This window comes from Nicotiana sylvestris, chromosome 3, assembly GCF_000393655.2.
Source record: "Nicotiana sylvestris chromosome 3, ASM39365v2, whole genome shotgun sequence".
NCBI classification, from domain to species: Eukaryota; Viridiplantae; Streptophyta; class Magnoliopsida; order Solanales; family Solanaceae; genus Nicotiana; species Nicotiana sylvestris.
In genome coordinates, this window is record NC_091059.1 from 171,481,236 (window position 1) to 171,486,492 (window position 5,257).

The 5,257-nt window shown below is 37.5% G+C and overlaps 1 pseudogene; it reads left to right on the forward strand.

Moving 5' to 3' along the window:
* The first annotated feature begins 291 nt into the window (after window positions 1-291).
* Window positions 292-4,475, forward strand: LOC104211640 (receptor-like protein Cf-9 homolog; annotated as a pseudogene).
* Window positions 4,476-5,257: the final 782 nt, after the last annotated feature.

The following is a 5,257-nucleotide window of genomic DNA, read 5'->3' on the forward strand; positions in this document are numbered from 1 at the left end:
TGTGCACTGATTGTTTGACTCCTCGAGGGTATTTCTGTTTAGTCAGTATGATTCAAACCATGTGTCCCATACTTTAAATGTCTGATTTTTGGTTTCAATTGTGTATGTTAATGCTAATATAGTCGAGTCGACATGTGTCGTCAATTAGTTTCAACTGTCTTGAACAAAGTAAACCAATTTGCTTCTGATGAACATTTGCTTTGAGCCAATCAAGAACCAGTTTTTGCTTACTTATAGCTTGTTTGAATTGATCAGTAATGTAAGAAGGATTGTTTTGTTTAAAGTCCTGAAATGGAGGGCATGTGCACTTGGCACAACATGTGCATTGGTGCACCTCATGTGCCTTGTGCACAGCCTGTTTTTCTGCATTAAGAAGCTTTTAAGTTTAAACAATCTGACAGTATATGCTGTCAGATATATTTTAATGCCCATACTTGCCTTTAGATAATAAAATGAAAAGTTAAAGCCTGCCAAGGGAATGTCATGGGATTAATACTTAAATAGCTAAGTGGAACTGAAAAAGGGAGCACATGGGAGGGGTTATTTGATTAATCCAACAGACTGATAAAGGTTGGAGTTTGAGGCTTATAAAGGGAGATAGAGATAGGGAGGGAGGAGGACCATCTGATAATAGGAGATACGCAGAGAGAGCATAAAAAAGAAAAGAGATAGAGAGAATCAGAACGAAGAAAGAAAATACACACACTGTGAGGAGTGTTGAAAGAGAAAGCTTGAAAGACATACAAAGAGATACAGAAATTATACAATCTACAATCAGAAATTGTTTCTTCCTATTTGTTATTTGGATTTTCAGTTGTTTAACTCGCTGAAATCCATTCTGATTGTTTGAAGTTCCAGCTGTGTCTATTTAGTCAAGTGTTTTCCATTGGTTCACTATTGGTTTGGTCTGCTTGGAGTTCTTGATTCTACTCCACTGGGTTGTGCTCTCGTTTGGCTATTTCTTTCTATTGGCCATAGCTGCATTTCTGCACTTGAGCCCTTTTCTGCTGTTCGTTTTGTTCTGCTGCTGCTCTGTCCTGCTGCTATTGCTAGTCCTGTTTATTTTGCTGCTGATCTCAACATCTTCTTCTTTTTCTCCTGTGCACATTCAGCATTTCCAGGTACACATTTCAGGCCCATATTGATGTAATTGAAACAGCTTGAAAGCATGAAATGAAAAAGGTTGAAGAAGTTCAAAATCATTTGTTGTAATATTCATGGCATATTAAGGGGCCTGTGTAGTTGTTAGTTCCCAGTTCAATAGTACGAAAATGTATTGTTAACTAATACACTTCTGAGCTTGGTCCTTCATGTTCTAGTTTGTAGCTATTTGTTAATACAAGGTATGGATACTCCAAACTTACACTATGTTGACTTGTTTTATTTTAGTCTTTGCTGGGTCTCGTTAGGCAGTACATAATATCATGTTCAAATCCCATTAGTAACAACGCCCAGTAGTTAATTCCTTCATTTCAGCCCCAATAAGTCTAGTAAAATTCAATTCAAGAAACGTTTGGACACAAGTATAATATTGGGTCAATCTCGAATGTAATTTCTTTGTCCAATTAAAGTATGTTTCATAAGTTATGGCATCCCTCCGCTTTGTAAATAATCAATCAGAAATTGATAAGAATCCGGATTAGACAAAAGCATATAGTTAATTTAGCATTTTTCTTCTCTTTTAGTTTTTTAGGGACAAATATATTAAAATGTAGCCACTTTAGGATATCCTTTTCTAAAATAGAGACAAGCCTCGCCAAATAAAGGTGCAAAATTGCGGGGCCCTCAATAAATAACCTTGATAATTATCTAGAATTCAGGATGGGTCATTTAATAAATTTCATGGCCCTCTACAAAGATAATAACGCGTTAGACTCTGTTGGCGCGGTTTAATTAAATCACATTCTTAAGTTCGGGTGCACATTGATGTGACCCAAATCCAAATCTCAATGAAGTCCAAATGTGTCGACAATCACGGGTGCATTGATTGTGACGTGGTTCGAGACGCATTTTCACGACGTTGCAATTCTGTAAAATAAATGACAATAATAAAGGCGATTAAAACTTAATAAAAGCACATAGGTCACAACATGTATTTAAATCGGATATTTAGCCATTATAACAATTTAAGCGACCGTGCTAGAACCACGGGATTCGAGGGTGCCTAACACCTTCCCTCGGGTCAACAGAATTCCTTACTTAGAATTTCTGGTTCGCAGACTTCATTTGGAAAAGTCGAAAAATTTCCTCGATTTGGGATTCAAGATAAACCGGTGACTTGGGACACCAAAAGCCAAACCTTTCCCAAGTGGCGACTCTGAATTAAATAAATAATCCCATTTCGAATATTGTCACTTAAATTGGAAAAACTCCACCCGCGCATTTTAACCCTTCGGGGCCGGGCGCGCAAAAAGGAGGTGTGACAGTATCTTTTGGCTACCTAACTTCACTGCAAAGACTGGATCTTAATTTTTGCAATCTTTCGGGGCCGATTCCGGAATCTCTTTGGAATCTCACTCGTATAGAGTATATGGACCTTCAATATAATGATCTTGGAGGACAATTCCTCTTTTTATAAGTGGACTGCAGTATCTGAAGTTCCTGTGGCTATCAAATAACAACCTGAATAGAGAAATACCATCCTGGATATACACGCTTCCATCGCTAACTATACTAGAATTGGGGGATAACTACTTCTCCGGTCAACTTAAGGATTTCAAGTCCAATTCACTACAATGGATTTCATTAGGAGGGAATCGGTTGCAAGGCCATCTTCCCAAGTCAATTCAAAACCTTGTGAATCTAACACAACTTCATCTTTCGCATAACAATTTTAGTGGCAATGTGGATGTCAGCTTCTTTTCAAACCTCAAACACCTTACCCGTCTGGATCTTTCATATAATAGTATTTTACTGACCAATGTCAACAACGTCAAGTCTACCTTACCCGAATCTCTTACAGACGTATACTTGTCTGGTTGTGAAGTAAAAGAACTGGATTTTTTGAGATCGGTAAAGAATCTTGGTTCCTTCGATCTTTCAAATAACAATATTGAAGGAACAATCCCTGACTGGGCATGGTCTAATTGGATGCACTCACCGAATTATCTTAATTTATCCCACAACATATTGACAAGTATTGATCATTTTCCATCATTTATTCAACTACATACTCTCGATTTGCGATCCAATTTTCTTCAAGGATCACTACCCATTCTACCGTACTCTCTAAGTTATTTTTTCATATAATAAAATAGTCTCAGTGGGAAGATTCCTTCTTCTGTTTGCGATCTGACAACATTAATATTTCTTGATTTGGCAAGAAACAATCTAAAGGGAGAAATTCCACATTGTTTGGGTAACATGAGTTACAGACTTGAGGTTTTAGATATGCAATACAATTTTCTTTCTGGGAATCTCCAAACAACTTTTAGAGTTGGAAGTAGACTGACAAGCTTCAACTTGCATGACAATAAGCTAGAGGAAAAAATCCCAAAATCTTTAGCCAATTGCAAAGAGTTGGAAGTTCTTGATTTAGGAAACAATCACCTAAATGACACATTCCCTATGTGGTTGGGGACTCTTCCAAAGCTACAAGTTTTAAGCTTGAGATCCAATCAATTGCATGGATCCATCAGAGCTTCAAGGACTAAAAACTTGTTTCCTTATCTTCAGATATTAGATCTCTCTTGCAATGCATTTACAGCAGAGTTGCCAACAAGTCTTTTTCATCACTTCAAAGCCATGATGAGAACTAATCAAACAAAGAAGGTACCAAGATTTGGATATTATGAAGACTGAGTAGTTATTGTGACAAAGGGACTGGAGCGTGAAGTTGTGAGAATCTTGTCTTTGTACACCACTATCGATCTTTCAAGTAACAAATTTGAAGGACATATTCCTAGTATTCTGGGAGATCTCATTGCACTGCGTGTATTTAATTTGTCTCATAATAGATTGCAAGCTGATATACCATCATCACTCGGAAAGTTATCTCTAGTGAAAACATTGGACCTTAAATATAACCAGCTTTCAGGAAAGATACCAAAACAACTTGCTTCTCTTACATCTCTTGCAGTCTTAAATCTCGCCCACAATCATCTTCAAGGACGCATTCTTCAAGGACCTCAATTTCATACCTTTGAGAATAACTCATATGAAGGTAATGATGGATTGCATGGTTTCCCAGTTTCGGAAGGTTGTGGAAGTAGCAGGATTCCAGAGACAAACAACACAACACGCGTTTTGGATAAAGAAAGCACTTCTCAATTTATTAATGATTTTTGAAAGCTGCTCTTATGGGATATGAAAGTGGGTTAATTATCTGATTATCCATTGCATATATCATGCTTTCAGCTCGAAATCCCAATTGGCTTTCTTGGATTGTTGAAGAAATAAAACACAAAATTACCATAAGAAGGCGAAAGAAGCAGCGAGGCCAAAGGCGTCACAGAAGAAGAAACAATGGTGTCTAGACAAGTTCCATTCGTCCAATATGTAATTTCAGGTATTTATTCATATCAAGCTCTATCTCTGATTTTTATCTTAGTTTATATTAACTGGTATTTCAGGAGGTCACGGGTTTGAATCTTGGATACAACCTCTTACAGAAATGCACAATAAGGTTGCGTACAATAGACCCTTGTGGTCAGGCCCTTTGTCACGACCCTAAACCCGGACCCAGTCGTGATGGCACCTCTCATGACGACAAGGCCAGCCGGCACTTTCCTATTTCAATTTTAAGCAATTAAACAATAAGAATTAAGTCTAAAACGTAATAAATAATCCCAAAGTAAGTAGTGAACAGAACAATACGGAAGTAAAACCAACACAGCCCGATACCGGGGTGTCACTAGTCATGAGCAATTTACAATCCGGAATAAGACAAGAAAGTCTACATAGTCTAATACAGATCTAAAATAGAGAAAAGTAATATTAGGGAAGAAGCTCTAGGCTGCTAACGCCGACAGCTACCTAGAGAATCTTCAAATCCGCTTGAACTGGAAAGATCAACACTCGGTAGCGGGACCAGATGCACCTGAATCTGCACACGGGGTGCAAGGAGTAAAGTGAGTACTCCAACTCACTGAGTAACAATCATAAATAAAGACTGAGAAGTACAAAATCACATAAGGCACATAACAGGCTATAAGGAAGTAGTAAAAGCCAGTAAAAGTATTGAAACAGTGAAAATATGCAAGTCACCTTAGTTCAGTTTAAATTTCATAAAATGCCTTTTTAACAATTAAGCAAGTAA